This window comes from Buteo buteo, chromosome 23 (assembly GCF_964188355.1).
Source record: "Buteo buteo chromosome 23, bButBut1.hap1.1, whole genome shotgun sequence".
Lineage (NCBI taxonomy): Eukaryota > Metazoa > Chordata > Aves > Accipitriformes > Accipitridae > Buteo > Buteo buteo.
The window spans coordinates 20745009-20762845 of NC_134193.1; the positions used below are offsets into that span (position 1 = coordinate 20745009).

Genomic DNA, 17837 nt, shown 5'->3' on the forward strand with positions numbered 1-17837 from the left:
TAGATCTTTGGCTGGGGAAGCTCTTTCTCATCACTTAGAGCATTGTCCTGAGGGAGTCGAAGCGATGGCTTTTCTTGGGTTGTGCTCTCCATTTTTAATGGTGGAGCCACAAGGGCAGATACAGAACAAAGAGTAACAGTACACTTTGGGAGGGATCGTTACTACTCTAAATTTTCTCAAATCAACACTTTCTCAACAATAGCAAAGGAGCTGTGCCAATGCACGGGCTCTGACTGCGGCTCCTGTGATAAGATCGCACTCTGGTTGTGTGGGAAATATTAAGAGTTTTGGCTTGACTTCAGCACCAAGAGTCACTTTGGAAATCTTTTGTGTGCAATGCACTAACCTTATAAGAGAGGTCATCTGCAGGATCTGCTTTTTGCCATAGCTGCCATATTAAAATCCTCCATCAGGTCTGCAGAACAAATTACATGGAACATTTGTCGAGGGAAGAAATTGGTGTGATTGTAACTAAACATATTTTCAAAGATAACTTTAATAGGCGAGATGGTCACCCAAAGAAGTTTACATTTTTCCTTTGTATTTCACTGAGGTACGAGAGGGAGGCATCAAAGCGCAATAAATTCTTTTTCTTTTACTTTTTTCCCCTCCTGACTGCCAAAAGAGATACTAAAATAGCCTGAGTTTAAAAAATGAGCAAAACCTTGCTTGGCACTGACAGGCGACCATCAGTTCTGTTCTGCCGAGAGCAGTGCGCATCCTGGCCGCATCCACGGTGCTTCAGGGGCTTCTGTGTGTATTCAGCTGATCTCCTCGCAGGAGTTCAGCCCAGGCACTAACCAGAGCAGTAAGGAGCTCTGGAAGAGCTCCTCTCATTTTTCTGAGTATTTGGGGGTTGTGCCACATTTTATTGTTATTTACACCCGGCCAGGCCCTGCAGAGCATCCTCTACCTGTATCAATATGCAGGTGTGAAAGGCACCCCAAGATGCAGGGTGGTTTTCCCACTCAGCATTTCCTTGCCTCACGTGTCACGCTGCTGGAAGGCAGATGTTTGATCCGGTAATTTGCTGAGCACTTCCCAATTCCCATCCTCTCTTCTCACGGGAGAGGCTGGGCTGAGCAGGCGGAGGAGGTGGGAGAGGAGCTGGCAGTCCGGCGCTATTTTCTCAGGACATTCCCACCGTACAATATTTAGGAAATTTCACAGTCATAAGACATTAAAATTCTTACCATGAATTAAGTTATTGCTTAATCGTTCAGAAGATCACCTCAGTCACTCCAAGTAAAAATCCGGACTCTCTCATGTCCAGCAGCAGGATTTCAGGAGACACCTGGGCCAAGCCCAGCGCTGCAGGGTGGCTGGGCTGCTCCATCCCCCTGCCCAGCCCATCGTCACTGGCCGTCACTGGAGGAGACAGGAGCCCAGCTAAGCTGGTTTGGCTGTCCACATGCTAACGTTAACAGATAAAATCTTCAGTGGGTGTCGGTATTAGTGTTAGCCCATTTCCAGCGGTGAAGGAGCCGCTGCCCAGCAGCACCCACTGGTGACACTGGATCCTGGGTGCCCGGCAGGGGAGGAGCAGGGAGCCAAGGTTACCCGCTTCCACCTCCAGCACCGCAGCATCAACTCATGAATCACGGCTCTGACAACAGTGACTTGCTCTATCAGTCACAGCACAGACACTTCAACCCAAAATGTTCTTCTACAGAAAGGAAGGGGAAACACAGACTGATTATGCTAGTCTAATTTACATGCTTATCTTAGAAAAATTAAACGCCTGACTTCATCTCAGGCAGTTCCACACTCTCGTTGAGGGCGTCATCGTCTCCCGCAGAGCAGACGCGTGGCCACCTCGTCCCCTTTCCAGCTGGCCAGAGTTATTTGCCCTTCCAAGGGTGACCTGAGCTGCTTGGTTTAAGGCACCTTGCTTGTGTTTCTGTGCATCCAAGTCCCAAAATGGTGAGGGATGTAAGGGAATCTGTAGGGAGAGGCTGAGAGGGAAGCGTTTATTTTCTCAGCAGTCAACTGAGCAGTCAACTTTAAATTCATTAAAATTATTATCCAAGAAAGGCTTCGAAAAAGTGATGGCTGTATCAAAGAAATGAGCTGTACTATGTGAGAAGCCTGAGACAGTCTGCAGGGAGTTTTGGTTTGAGATACATCTCAGGGTGGTGCTTGGTGTCCCCAAAACCTCCGGGCTGGCTGCAGACACCCCTCCACGTTACCAGGGGCACACAGAGCCCGGCTTCACTCTCTCCGCTAAACCAGAAAGGATCGCTCCGTGCCCGAGTTTCAAGCTCTTTAAAGCAAACAGGTGACCTCAACCGCAACGCGCTGCAGCAGGAGCGGGTTCTAACGGCAGCGTCGCAGTCGCCCAAGTTGCTTGGTACAGCAGTTCCTGCGCTAACGAGTCGTATTCTCACACAGCCAAGTGAAAGGTGATGCATCTGGGAGCAGAAATCCTGGTCAAGCCTTAAAGAGAAAGCAGTCAGCCAGAGAGGGACTTGTAAAATCCTGTGAATTGTGCCAGTTCAGGTTAAATACAATTTCTGAGCGGTAAAGGCAATTCAGCATCAGGCTCGTTTACAAGAAGAGGTATCCACCAACAGGTTGAGTCTTTAAGTTGACAGTATTTCTGGAAATTTCTGAAAATTTCTGGAATTCTGAAAAAAAGTCCGTAGTCTGGGTCTAGGGTGGTCAGGAGCCTTCCAGCATCAGAGCCCAGCAACTTCGGCTGAGCCGGGGCATTTAGTCCCTGCACGTGAATTAACAGCCAGAGGGAAAATGCCTCCCGGGACCGGGTTTTCTCCTCTCCCGTTTGCACAGTCACCATACCATTATGTAATAAATAACAATTAAAGCAGGCCAGCGATACATTATTATTTTTGTTATTGTCCTACTCTCACCACGTGGGAGCCCCGGCTGGAAACGAGCGGTGCCTTGCGCTTCTGGAGCAATTCTCACAGCAGGATCTGAAGGATTTCTCTATTTACAAACAAGTAAAGCCTTTTTACAAACAACCTTGTACCAGTTTAGTTAGGACAACGCGGCCACCTTGGAGACACTCTCATTTCTGTTTGTTTTAACTTATTCCTAATCACTTTCATGTAAATGAAATAAGCCTGGCTATAGTCAAAATAAGCACCGTTTGCACCGTGTCAGCTGTGGCGCGTAGGGTGATGCCTGAGCCTTGAGCAGATGCTTAATGTAAAGAACTCAGAACTTTATTTACTTTATTTATAAAAAAATAACAACTCTAACATCCGATTCCATCACATGGGCTCACTCTGAGCAGCATCTTATCCCATAAGTGAATTCATCCTGTTACTGGGGATGCTGATGTGGGAAAGCCCTGCCCAGAGGAGTGAGGTGGCCGAGCCTGCGAGCGGCTTTTCCCATTTTCTGGTCGGCATTACATGAGCTGGAGCAGATGGAGGGTTGGGATAGCTGGGGCTGTCACACCACGTTCAAAGCTGGAAAGGAGAATACCCGGGGGAGAAAAAAATAACTGAGCTGAACAGCCACCAAAGACAACAAACGAAAGGCTTTCTTGGGCAAGAAATTGTCTCCCTGGGTCCTGCAGCTTTGGCTGAGCAAAGATTTCAGGGGCCTGTCCCCAAAACGCAGCGTTAGAGCCCCGTCCCTCCTCAGGCGTGATGGGTAACAGCGAGGCGCGGCGAATACGCCGTTCATCGTCCCATCACGGCCGATCGCGCCTGGCAATCGCAATTACTAATGTTACAAGAGGCCTGCACTGACAGTTATCTCCCAGGGTCATGGTCTGGTTCAGAGAGCTCAGACACCGTCAAAATGCCAATTCTGAGCCCGAGGCGTCCCGGGGGATCTCTGCGGGGCTGACATGAAAACATTGCTGGGCTGGAATGAGACCCCCTGTGACCCAGGAGAGATTTACTGCAGCAGGGTTAAAGCTTTCCCAGTGAAATACACGCCAGCAAGGCTCCCTAATGGGAGCCGAGTGTAATTCCGGAGTGGGAAGTGAAATGAAGACACCACGAAGCGGTCAAGGAGCAGAGGAGCAAGAGACTAATGAGGCAGAGCCAGCAGATAAATTCCTGGGACGGTCACAGGTTGTCATTTAACCTCTTTATCTCCATTTTCCAACGGGAAAGGCAGACGTAATACCTACCTTCAGACCCGTTTCGAGCTTCGTGGCCGAGGGCTGTGTACCTAGGTAGTTACTGCTCTACACGGCCAGAACCTGTGCATCCTCCCACACCGCTCAGCGCTCCTACACCAACGGCAACAAATCCCCCAAGGAACCAACTCTTTCCTCACTTACGGTGTTTTAGTTTTGTACAAGGACATTAAAGATTGTCTCCATTCTTGCAGGCGGGAGCACAAGAGAGCAAAACTCATCGTTTGGCAAATTCACTTGGCTGGTATGATGGGGAGAGGAGAAGGCATATCCCTCTGCTGTACATAAATAAACGGGGGTTTCTGATATATTTTGTTTTGTCATTTGCTGCTATTCATGATGGTTTGTTAATCGCAATGAACTTTATATGGCTGTAATATACCTGCTGTGTCCTCTCCTCTCTCCTATGAATACCAATTATGCCGAAGTGTTTGCTAAATTAGCATCAAAGTAAAGGTTTCTGGTAGCAGGTAATTTTCCCTCCCTACCAGATTGCCTTGTAGCTCACAGCACAGTGCAAATGCTGGTTGCATGTGTTGGACTGGGTAGATAATACTGTTTCTACCTACAAAGAAAGCTTCTGTCCCACTTACAAAAATTCATCCTGATATGACAATTGATCTGCTTTGCAAAGTCCTCTGAAGGATTGCTTCAGAAAAAGGACTCTCTCACACAGACTTCTTAATTTTCTGCATCTCTTCCAGCATCCTCTTCCAGCCCGGAGCCGCTCCGCTGGGCGTACGTGGTGATTCCCGCAGCCGCGAAGCGTGGCCGGAGGTAGGAAGATCAGAAAGATCTTGCAGGTCTTGTTCATGACCAACTTGGCTGGAAAGTCATGCCTGCGTGCAAAAGAAATTTGTCCTCTGCTCCCTGGTTTCCCCCCAGACTGGTGCGGTGGTCCTTTGCCGTGGGCTCCCCGAGAGCTGTGAGGCTGGTACCCAGCCAGGCTGGCTCCCCACACAGGCGTGCAGAAATACGACTGGAAAGCAAGACGCAAAGTGTATTTTAACCATCTTCAGCGTCCTTAGAGGCCGGAATTTGGAGAAGGGACAAAATCCCTAAAGCCTTGCGGTGAACAGCTGATGTTAAGTTGAAGAGCTGCAGCCAGGAAGGGTTAAACGGACGGGGGATACTGCAGGATTGTTTCTTCTGCTTCACTAAACTACTGTTCAGATGAAAGGAAAAAAAAAGAAAAGTTAGCTTTTCTCCTGCAAGAATGTAAATTTGGGTATTTTATCAAGTGATTTCTTCAGCCCTCAAGCCATCTTCAATTTGAAATGCTAGATTAAAAAAAAAATGCAGGAAAGAGAGAGAAAGAAAGAAAATATTTTCGTCAGCCCAAGAACACTTTGCAGACATTATGTAAAATGTTGCCTATTTTGTTTCCTCTAGTCGCTGAACCAATCTTTCGCATTAAAATCAGCATAGTAGTAAATAAACATGTTTTCTCTAGCCCTGGAGCCATTCCGAGACATCAAATGGTACTTAAGAAATGTTTCTTTCTCCATCACAGAACATTTTTAAAATGTCCATGGCCGAAGGGAGGGAAGATGCTCTCTTGGCTGAAGCATTAGCAGGCTTTCTGCTCTCTCAAAGCTGGGGGAGGCCCTGGGCAAGTCACGGAGCTCAGATTTTCTCTCCTGCTTAAGCACTCGGGGAAGAACGGGAGTTTTCCAACTATGCAGCATCTCGCAGCTCCCCGTGGACGTGGCTGGATTTCCCGCGAAGCTTGGAGGGGCGCAGGGGGGGCTTCCAAAATCCACACCGCCGCCCTGAGCCTGAGCTCGGCTGGCGAACGCAGCCAGTAAACGCAAGCTCTCGGGGCGATACGAATGACTCGAACCGCTTCCCCGCGTCCTCTGCAACGCAGGGATGCTCTGACGTGAGCTGTGGTCCCTCCAGGAGGGACGAGGGGACGGTGCTGGCTGTCCCCCCCCCCAGGGATGTTTGCCCCCAGGGAGCGATGCCGCAGCCCCAGGAGGTTGGACGTGGTGGTCCGGCGCCAGGGAGGGCTCTCGCCGGAGGTTTTTCCCCTCTTTGTAACTGGGATGAAACTCCAGCGGCTCCGCTCTGGTCGGCAGGCGGCCGGACGGGCCGGCGTTGCCCAATTCCCTCCTGAATGGGAAGGGGGTGGCCGTGGCGGTGCTGGAGCGTTCGGAGCATCACGTTGAGATGCTTCGATGGAAGACAAGGGAGGGGAGCGGGGAACGTCACGCTTTAAGGGCCGTACGATTGCTCTACCTCACAATGCGGTTTGGGGACATATTTCTCATGCATCATTTCTAAAAAAAAACCCCGACTTTATCTTGCGCAGCAAAGGAAATGTGTTTGTCCTGACCTGACACTGTTTTTTAAAGTGTCAAGTGCTAATGAAATTCCTCAGCCTTGAGCAGTTCTAGGCATCCGATGTTGATTTTTAAAATATGGGGATATTTTGCTGCAGATTTTAAGGCAGCCTCGAGATGATAAATGTTCGAGAGTGTGAGAGAAAAGAAACTTCCAGATTCAAAGAAGTTCTGACACAATCTTGCATGCAAAACAGACAGAAAGAGGCTCGTGCTTTAAAGAGGTTTTTGTTATTCCTTTGAAATTTATTTAGAAGACGTAGGGCTAACACTGCGCACTTTAATCATGCAAATGGGTTTGCTGATTTTAATATTTTGGGCTTAGAGAAGCAACAAAGCAAAATGACTTTTTTTTTTTTTAGGCTATAGGACGAAATTTGGAATGGAAATTCGGAAGGGAAATTCGCCCACCAGTCTCAAGCAGTCCCACCTCCGATAACTCTGCTGTTGTCTATAACGTTTAAAAGGGTTTTTACGGCAGGAGAAGGGTCTGGAAGGAGCGAGCGGAGCTGGGGGCAGCCTGGGAGCGTGGCAGGGCTCTGTGGAGCTGCGGGTCAGCACGGCTCTCAGCTTGGACGTCGTCCTCCGACATTAAAATCTGGGTTGCGAGACCATCGAACCCCAAAATCTCCTGGCTTTTACTGGGGGGTGGGAGCTCTGTGCCCCCACGGGCTTCCCCACGGCCAGACCACGACCCTCTTCTCCTGATCAGCTTCGAGGGTTTAAAGGTCCCAAACGGCACCCGTCGCCCCGGCCCACCCCGCAGCTTGCTTGGTCCCTCCGAGCAGAATCCCTCGGGATGCAGAATCCCTCGGGATGCAGCCAGCGGGACGCGGTGACGCGCGAAGTTCGGCGTACGCGCCGCCGTTTGTAAAATCCGGGCCCAAAGGAGCAACCGTTCGCAGGACGGAGCGCCGCGATGGCACGTGGAAGCGAGAAGGCGTAGGTGGTGAGATCTCAAATAATGACAGAAATAAAACAGATAAAGGGCTGAAAAACCCCGCTCGCTCGGCTGGGGGGGCTGGGACCCCCCGGACCTTTCCCCAGCGCCGTCGTGAAGCGAATCCCGCAGGATTTCTCCTCCAAGGGGAATGCCGGAGCTCAGAGCCCGGTGGCGTCGCCTGTGGACCAGCCCCATCGCCGAGCGGCACCGCCCGCGTGGCGTTGGCGGCGACTCCGGGAGAGAGCCTTCGCCATCCCGAGATCCCATCGGATGAGGGCCAGGAGCCGGCGAGCGGAACGGCGGGAGCGAGCCCAGGGGGGGCTGGGACCCAGCGCAGCCCCCCGGCACGTGCCGTTTGCCGCCTCTGAGTTTTGGCATCGCCGCCGGGTGCCGAGCAGCAGGATGTGTGAGTGGGACAGGTTGGTTTGGAACGTCAAAATCGCCAGCTCCCTCAGTTTGGTTTGGGGTTTTATCAGTGAATATTCCGAACGAACCCCTGCGAAGGGTAAAAACATCTTTTATTGAAATGGGAGCATTTGCAAAGCCCGGTGTCGGAGCTGCCCCGTAACGGCGTCCGCCAGCTCGGGCGAGACCCCGAAATTATTTCAATTTGGGGCGAACGCGAGGGCTTGGGCCGGGCCCCTCTGCGACTGCGCCGGGCCCGTGTGAGTGCCGCGTCCCACCGCTCGCACCCGCCGAACGCCCACCCCGCGGCCGCCGGAGCCGCGCAGGGTGCCCGGGTGCTCCAGCCCCCAAAGCGGTAGGAGAAAGCGGGGGGGTGGGAGCCTGGGGGGGCTCCTATAGGAAATACATAACGTTTTAAAAAATGAAATAATAAACTAAAATCGTAAGGCAGTTGGCGGTTGGGCTAGGTGATCATTGTAGGTGCCTTCCAGCTGAGCTAGTCTAGTCTGTTAAAAAATGAAATAAAATAAAATAAAGATTATAATGATAAAATGAAGAATAAAAAATGAAACAAAAAAGAAATAATGAAATGAAAAAATTTATGTAAGAAAAGAAAAGAAAGTAATAAAGGTAAATAGGAATGAATAAAAGTAATAAAATTAAATGAAAAATTAGAAAAGGAAATGTAAAAAAAAAAAAGAAGTAAAAAGGAAATAAAAGCAAAATAAAAAGGAAACAAACCCCCAAATAATCAAATGAACTGAAACGTAAAACAAGAAAGCAATAAAATGAAAGAAGATGGAATAAAATTAAAACCACAATTAAAATAGAAGAAGATAGTAAATAAAATAAGATGTAAAATAAAATTAAATAAAAATTAAATAAAAAATAAATAAATAAAAAATAAATAAAAAATTAAACAAAAAATAAATAAAATAAAACATAAATAAAATAAATGATATGAAATAAAGTCAATAAGATAAATAAAATAAAATGAAATTTAAAAAGAAAATTTAAAATAAAATAAAATTAAATAAAGTAAAATAAAAAATAAAAATTAATAAAATAAAGTAAAATAAAATAAAATAAACCAAACCAAAGCAAACCAAACTAGACCGGAACAAACCCAAACCAGTAACACGCCAGAAGAGCAGAGCAGAGCAGAGGTGCCCCCCCCCGTGACCCGCCCGGACCCCTCCCCGGCGATGCCCGGGGTGGGTGTGGGGGTGTGTGTGTGTGTGGCCGGTGGGGTGTCCCTCGGTCCGTCCGCCCCCCCCCTCCCCCCCGCCCCCGCGTCCCGCCCTCCCTCGCTCCCTCCTCCCGCGCGGGGGCATCCCCGCAGAGAGACAGACCGAGGGAGAGGGGCGGGAGGTGGGACCGGCCCCCCCACCCCCCCCCTCCTCTCCAGGGCCGGTCCCCCCGCCCCCTCCCCCCCCGCGGCGGGGCGGCCCGTCCCCGTCCCCGTCCCCGTCCCCGTCGCCGTGGCGGTGGCGGTGCCGGTGCCGGTGCCGGCGGGGCCGGCAGAGCGCGGCGGCCGCGGCTGCTGGGCGAGGTCAGGGAAAGTCCATGTGAGGAGCGGCTGGAATCACTTCCTGCTGCCGCCGCCGGGACCGCCGGCACCCGCCGCCGCTAGGCCCAGGGCAGCGTCCGTGGGGCCCGGCCGCCCCGCAGGTGAGAGACGCGGCCCCCCCCGGGACCCCCGGCGGGGCGGGAGAGCCGGGGGAGGGCTGAGGCGGGGCGGGGGGGGGGGGGTGAGCCGCGATCCGCCCCCCCCCCCCCCCCCCGGTTTTATTATATTCCACCAAGTGGAGAAGACACCCCCCCCGATGCTGAAACTCGGGGAAAGCTGGGCAACACGCGAAGGCGGCCCAGCCCCCCCTTTTTTGGGGGGACAACCCCCCCCCCCACGACAGACGCACATCGCGCCTTTAATCCGAAGCTTTTTCCTTCCCTGACCCCACTGCGGTTTCCCCCGCAGGGAGGGTTTGGCTCAACCGAACCGAACCGGGGTGCGCGTTGAGGTTTCTTTTTTGGGGGGGGGAATGGGGATTTTTGGGGTGTTGGGAGGGGGCGACCCACGGGGTCCCGCGGGGAGCGGGGTTGGGGGACGAAGTGGGTTAGTTCCTGGGCTGTGTTTTCGAGTCTTTGCGCGAAATGTGGAAAAATCGGGTTATTATTAGAAATACCTTTCTGAGGAGGCTGCGGTGCTGGCTGGCGGTTTTATTTTTTAACAGCTTAAATGCAGACGCAGGCTCGTACTTTCTCTCCCAGGGGAGGAAAACACCGTGAATAGGGGAGATACTAAAAAAAAAACAAACCCAAAAACCAAACCACAAAACCAAAAGGCGGCCAAACACCTCAATTCGGAGTTCGGGAGCAAACCCTGGGGTGCCTGGTGCCCCCCTCGCACAGCTGGGGGCTTGCGGTGGGACCGGGGGGGCTGTTCCCCCCGTCCCTGCGGGCGAGACCCCCGTCAGTCGGCGAGGGGCAGGGGGGTGAATGTGCTCGTTGGCATCTTACGGGGAGAAAAATTGGGGTGAGGCGGTTGGGTTTTTCTTGGGGTAAGCGCCTTCCCGCGCGCCGGTGCGTTCCCCCGCCTGCTGCAGTCCGCAGCCCTGCTGTAGTTAAAAGTGCGTTTTTGCTGCGCTCAAGGACTTCGCCAAACATCTTCCCTGCCGTAGGAAAATAAAACGACAGCGGTACGTCGCGCGCTGCGCTCCGCCGGGCTCACCCGCGTACCGACCGACGGCAAAGCGCAGGATCGCTTCCAGCCAAGTCTCCATTACCCGCTGCCGGGTCGTTAATTTGAACGGTCGCTTTTTTTTCCTCCTTTCAGGAGGCATTTGCGAGGTTGCGGGCGGCTCGATGCGCTTCCTGCCTGCCAAATGTTTGCCTCGCGCCCCGCGTAATTGAGGGGCTGGCGTGCCGCTTTACCTTCTCCAGCTGAAATATTAAACAGGAGGAGATAGTCGGAATCGGTAAACAAACCGGAATGATTGCTGCCCTCTCGGTGCCACATCGGCTTTGGGTCCGGGGCGACCCTGGCAGCGGCTGCGCAAACCCCGCGGGGTCCCCGGTGCCCGCCGCGTGCCGGGGGAGGCCGAGAGAACCGGTCCCGCTCAAAAGCGGCGGCGTTTGAGCGCTGCTAAGCCCAAATTACCTGCCTTATTCAGAGCCTGCTATTAAAAAAACCCTGCAACTAGAAAGAAGAAAGCTGAGCCTTTCCTTATTAGCTGAATTGATGTTGTTTGCCCAGCCTAGGACAGTAAGTCCGTGACCTCGAGGTGTGGGTAATGGAGGTAATAATAGTGCAATCTGAAGTAAGCAGCAAATATAAAATAATTGGGGATCTTGTCCTCCTCCCCCCGAGAATGAATGTCCTTCTGTAGCTATAACTGCTGTGGGTTTGGGGTTTTTTTCCTCCTGCAGAGGCCTTACAGTTGCGGCTTCAGGGGAGAAAAGTTGGGATATTTGAGCGCTGAAGGGCGGGGATGGATTTCTAGAACTTGGGATTTGTCAGAGAAAACTGCCGAGGCTTGCTGAGTGATACAGATAGGTGGGCAGAAGTCAGGCGTCGGGACGTGCGTGAGCGGGGGGTCTCCGCGTCGTTCGAAGGGGCTCACCGGGGCGAAACGCGCAATCCGTGTTTTGGGCAGGCTGCGCGCTTGCGTCCCCCCGACCGCCTTCGGTTCCCGGTGTCAGCCCCCCTTCCCCGCGGGTTCACCCTTTGGGCCAGACCGCCCTTCCCGTGCTGGCGAAGAACCGGCCCTTGGGGAAATTTTCCCTTTCCACCCCTCCTGCCGCTCACCGCCGGCATGTTTTGGTTGTTCGTGTCTCCTCAAGCTTTTCCCAGAGTTCCTAGGAGACGGACACCTTTCGATAAGACGCGTGCGCTGATGCTGCGTCGCGTTGGAAGTGATGGTTTCAGTGCTCTCTTCCAATATAAAAGCCTTTTTGCTCCCCCAGCCGTAACTCCCTGCTTTCCTAAGGGAGTCTGTTTGGATTTGGGAGGGGGACGGGGACACAGATTTCGGGTTCCTCTCGGCGGGTGCCGGTGACAGGTCGGCATCCCGGCGGGGCAGTCATGCTGCCGGTCCGGGGGAGGTAGAGCATCGTTACTGCTGGCGAGTTCGGAAAAGGAAAAGCCCCTCTCCTTGAACTTGAAGGAGCCTGCCTGTGAACTCCAGGTAAGTCCTTTCCGGACTCTGGTTTGGTTCAGATCCCAAGCCGAGGCGTCAGGGGGTGCAAGGCCGCTTTGCGGCGTTGCCGGTCGGCACTCGGGGAAGAAGCGCCAAGAAATCTCCTGCCAGAGCCGGTTCGACTCGAGAAGCTCTGGGTTGGGTTCAGAGAAACCTCCAGACCGGCGTGTGCTTACCCGACTGGGGACGCAAACCATCTCGCCTCGGAATGGAAATATTTATTTTAGACTGTCGTCTTATATAAAGTCCGATATTTTTATTTTTTTTCCCCTGCCAGGCCTTCTGGAGGGCTCGTGCCGGGCTGCGGAGCTCTGCAGGGATGTGCTGTATCCGAGAGCTGCCTTTATTGACGTACTAGTACTGAAATCGGTACGCGGCTCTGGGGCGCGCGGTGAAGGATGGCGTGGATTGGGGATAAACATAGCGAAACAACCTGCGGAAGGGTGATGTGACTCTGCTCTTGCTTCACTCTGTACAATGCCTGTGTTTAAAAATACCCAGGCCTGACAAAATGGGGTTAGAAGGAGGCTTCAGCCACGGGTTTGAATTTGCCCAGATTTTCTGAGCCAGCCGGCTTTTTAGGTGGGGAAATCGGGTGGGCTGTGCCGGGCCGAAAGGAACCGGTCCTAGAGAGCTCCAGGGATGCTGAGGAGCAGGGGGGCTGCGCTTTAATTGCTTTTCTTTTTTTTGCCTTTTCCTACATTTCTTTGAGTTTAGCTGAATGCAATGAAAGAAATAAAATACAGGCATTCAGCTGGAGGAAATTAAACTGAACCGTAAGTTCTCTGCCATACCTAATGGCCAGAGAGAGCATTGTGCCTTGCTGCAGTTAGCCCTCAAATCGAGCCCGTGTTTGCCATCCGAAGAGCACCCTCCCAGCCCATCTATTCTTCGTCCGGGGAAGTGGAAGCGGAGCCGATAGCCTTCAGCACCCAGCTGGGATGGGCACACCTAAAGGAGGTGGTGTGGGGTTTGGGGTTTTTATGTCTTTTTTTTTTTTTAAATCAAGCCTGTAGAGCAATTGAGAAATAGGTGAAGCATGCTTAAAAGAGGGTGAGGCTGTTGGTTTTCTCTACCTGACTTTATTTGCGAAGTGACAGGAATTTTGACAGGCTTTGTGTCTTTTTTAGCAAATCAAGTGTCATGCCAGGTTTGCCTGTGGATGAGATCATTTGCAAAATATGTTTCCCAGCTTGCTTCAGGCATAATTCATTGTGTCAACTGCAATTGCTCATTTGCTAGGAACTGTGATTCATTAGCGGTTTATTTTTTTTTTTTAAGTTCAACTTGTTTTTAAGCAAATGTTTGGAGGCAGAACAGAAATTTAGAAAAATATTAAATCTTATGTTCTTTGTATCCGCAAATGCTGCTGTTAAGGGAAAACTTGCTAAAATGCCGTGATCCCAGGGAGGGAGAGGCAATCCCCGGGCGAGCTCCGCTGTGCAGGATTGCGCTCGGTTTTGTCATGTGGTTACTCCTAAATGGGGACGGAGGTAATAAAAATCGGACTGCTGGGACAGAGCCTGCCACGTAGAGCCCTGGATGATGGAAGGAGCGTGCAGAGCTTCCTCCTTCTCTTCCCTGGTGGGGGGGTTTCAGCCCGCTGGAGGTACCACACTCTTCCTCATCCACGGATTCGGCTGGGGTGGAGGCTGCCCTGCGGATGGACTGACGGACGGGGAGGGCAGGAGGGATGGGGGGGGCTGCTGATATTTGCAGCCCCTGCACAACACCAGCTCCTCCTCTGAGGTCCTCGCTCGAGGAGGTTTTGGGGCCGGTGGTGGCGAGAGCAATTATTTGGTACGGTGACCGAGACCCCCTGAAAGCTCGCGGCTCAATGGGGTAAAATGAAGATAAATAGCACTTGGCACGTGTTTCGTGCTGCATGTGTTCCCAGGGCTGTTCACAAACATGGCAGTTTGGCTTCAGACTTTTTAGAGGTCCTCACATCAGACTTTTAAAAAAAATTTGCATGTCAAGTACATTTTTTTGTTTCATTTCCTGTGAAGACAAATATTTCAGTGCATTTTTTCCCCTAGGTGGGTGGATGGGGGGGCAGAAATCACTGCTACTGCTTCAGCAGCCACAAACTACCCTCCAATAACAAACCGGCATGTGTGGGCTGAATAAATTGATATACTTTTCACAAAAAGATTGATTTTTTTTTTTTTAAGCTTTTAAGCGATTATGAACGGTACATTTAAACATAAGTATCTTGACAGGTTTTTTTTCTTTCCATGTGCAACAATTCCCTATAAAGTACTCTAAAATTTTGGGGTTTTTTTTCCCCGAGTATTTGTGTATTCTCTCTGTTTTTCTCCCGAGTTAAGATTTTTAAAATTACAAGCCAAAAAAATTGGGAAAGGGGGAGAGAGAGAGCATAGTAACGTGGGGAGTCTGCTGACTTCTGGCTCGCCGGCGCCGTGCCCAAGCACTGCCAGTTTGCTGCGGAGGCCAGTGCCAGGAGCGAAGGGCAGCGGAGCGTGAGGGGAGGGAGGTGACTCCATCAGAGTGACCATATATAGTCACTGGGATGAGATTAAATACTTCACCTCCCGGTCTCATCCCCACAGCAATAAAGCCAATTTCAGGATCTATTAATCATTTGCAAAAACAGGAGAAGGAAAATCCTCTTTTCTTTGCAGCATCTCATTTGCAGCAATCCGGGCTCTCTTCTGGATCTGTCGATTTGGGGAGAGGAGCCAGATGTTTTTCATCCCTGGGTGTCTGGAGACCGAATTTCGGCAGCACGGTGAAGAACAGCGTGTGCGAAGAATTGCAAGTTAAATACGACCGAGCTTGTGCTTACTCAGGCTCGTGGGCTCGGTGGCAGAGCGGTTGTGTGGAAAGGGTCCTGTGTTCGAGTGCCAGCACTGGCTCGGCTCCACACGCGCGTTCCTATCATGATATCCACTGGGGAAGCATATGGCAGCCTCAGTTTTTTTTTTATATATATATATATATTGTGTGTGGGTACATGTTTTACATGCCAGTTCTCTCTGTCATAGGACAAACATTTACGCTCCGATTATATGAAGCATTAGGAAAACAAGGGTTAGGCTTGGAAATAACATAATTCCTTGCGGAGTTGTTGTAGAAGATACTGTTTAGTGATGACATGGCAAAGGAGTGATAATGTTTCAGTTCTCAGTGCTTTCCAGGGTGCTAAGCTCTGAAGGGATTATGCTACATAGAGGTATAACGTGCAGGTGTATAAATAAAGGGTTGGCGTTTCAAGGCATGCCATGCAGAAGGCGATGGCCGGGTGCCTGCAAGACCTGAGGAGGGAGGTTTTGTACATTCGAAGGTTAAAATGACTCGATTTCCAAGGGAAGGGGCAGATGGGCCTGGCCAGCGTTGGGTGGGAGACCTCCAGTGGGATGGGATGTGCCTGGTGCACCACGGACCCCTCCGGGGGAGAGGTTCTTCTCTTGGGTGCAAAGCTCGTGGCTGAGATCCTGCTGGAATGAAATTCCTACAAAGAGGGGTAACCCCTCTTCCCCTTCACTGGGAACCTGCCTCAATGCTGCACTGGCTGTAGCGACCTTCGTAGGACTACATCCGAGTAGGATAATGTGCTTTTTGGTTCTGTTCTGTTGTGGCTGTGGTTGGAATCCCACTCTCCTTGCAAACTTAGGGTTTTGTGATTTGCTAACGATTGTACGGAGGGTTTATTTCACTCTCCATCGGTCTTCTCCCTTTTAACAAGTTCTGATGGACTGTGAAGTAAAACGCTGTGGTTTTTGCATTGCTCCTATAGCTGCAGCCCTGCCTCGCAGGCAGGTGAAACCATCTGCACCGTGCAGTCACTCATTTCTACAAAGAAAAGTTGTTTGAAACTTCATCTGTCTGCTCTGCTATTATTTTCTCCTTTTGTCCCTCCCTCCGTTTGTGCATGGTAACATCATCAATACATGCCCACGCTTAATGAAACATTACCTCAGGTTTAGTTGTCTTCTAATTAAGTAAAATAAAATTTTGCACGGTGGTTGTAACTGCATCTTTCACGTCTGTGAGCGCTGCTGTGGCCACGGTACCTGAGCCTGCAGAGCGGTGACAGCAACGGCGGTGCCATTCAGTAAGGAGGGGAATGGGCAGCAGCAGCGGCAGAAGCCTCCTCTGAATCTGCTGCTCCGGTATATCACCCTGGTTAAATGAGATTAATTGCCAGGTCTAAAGCACTCTTCTTTTGAATAAATCTATGCACGCAGTTGGTAACGCTGCCTGGGTTATTGCTTCAGCACAACCCCGCTGAAAGACATATACATACCTGGGGTTGTGCCGAATATCTGGGGAAGGCAAAAGACGGGGCGTACAACTGTAGCGCTGAATTTTTGACTCTTGTCTGAGTACAATTCCTACTCTTAATGCATCATTAACACGGTTTTCTGCATTTCGTTCAGTTCCCATTACAGCACTCAGTTCCGTCTGTTAATTTTGGTATGTTGATATTTTTGTTGTCAGCAGTTTTTTCTTTTTTTGAAGCATATAAAACCGTTAGTGTGAAAGAAGATTAAAAAGATACATTACAATTAAAATGTTAATGAAATCGGCATCATACAACTTTTGAAACCATTTAGGCATTCATCTTTCTTGGTCTTATGTCCATTAACTCGGGCGATTCTTATTCTACACTGACCCCTGCTGAGAGAGTCGTGCTATAATTGGATTTTAAAAACTGGGGGGAAGAAAAGGAGGGAGAGAGAAAAGCCTTTTAAAAAAAAAGTAGAAGTTGGGAAGCTTGCGTTAGCTTTCTGCGTGGGTGTCCGTGGAAGTGAAGCCGACGGAAAACAGCCTCGTAGCTCCATCGCTCCTCTGCCTGAATCCTGCCTGTGCTCTCCCCACCGGAGCAGGTCTTGCCCGTGACCTGCTGCTCCGCAGCTCGGGAACCCTGGGGACTGGGGCAGAGCCCCAGGAATCGCCGGGCTGGGCTCTTCCTCGGCGTGCTGTCACCGTGACCTTGGGCAGGACGCGAGCACCACGCTCCTCTTCAGTTTATCCGAATGTAATGCGAGAAGGGCCGTAGCGGGATGGTGGGAAGTCTTTTTAAGGCTCTTGGAGGAAGGGAATGGGAGAACAGCAAGGAATCGTTTGCTGTTACGGCTTCAGCTTTCCCCCAGTCCTCCAAAATAGTATTTCTACAGCTGAACTGGTTTGGGGTTTTTTTAAATAGGTTTTTTTGCAGCTTACACAATATTTGGATGGGGCCCAGCCTCCCCCCCTCCAGCCTGCGGGGTAGGCAAAAGAGGAGGATTGACTAATTCACAGGCTGTGTAGTGAATCGAACAACAGGACTTCTTGACTCATCAGACAGCTCCCAGGATCCGTGCCACGGCTCCGGCAGGGCCACAGGCTGCGCTCGGCTGCTCCAGCCTCGCCAAGCCTCCAGCCCATCCAGAACAGTCTGTGCCGGTCGGCCCGAGGCTTAGACTCGCTCGGCTTCTGGCTGTCGTCTCCAGAGCTTTGCCCTGTGCTGTCCAAGAGCTTCGCATCTCCTGCACCTCCTGAGGGATGCTGGAGAAGTTGGGAAGGGCAGGTCCTTCAGTGAAGGATGCAGCCGTCCTTCCCAGCATAGGGACGGGGCATTGACTCATTAACAGGGTGGGTGTGCTGCTAACGAGGCAGCGATGCAGCTCATGAGTGGAGGAGCGGTAAATTGAAGGATGAGCGTATCCCGATGAGGGAGGAGCGGAGTACCAGCCCAGCTCGCGTTTATGCTGCAAGCGTGATTTTTTTGATTTTTTTTTTTTAAAAAAAAGCTAAATAGAAATTTGGAAGTTGCAGAGCTGTCGTCTTCCAGCTGCTCCGCTCTCCTCCGAGCTCGC

General features: G+C 51.1%; 1 protein-coding gene across 1 annotated transcript in view; it reads left to right on the plus strand.

Moving 5' to 3' along the window:
- The first annotated feature begins 8237 nt into the window (after positions 1 to 8237).
- Positions 8238 to 17837, plus strand: part of NACC2 (NACC family member 2) — a 63358-nt gene continuing 53758 nt past the window's right edge. Inside the window, exon 1 of the mRNA XM_075055158.1 lies at positions 8238 to 9484. The gene's annotated coding sequence lies outside the window, so the exon portion shown is untranslated. The remainder of the gene's footprint in view (positions 9485 to 17837) is intronic.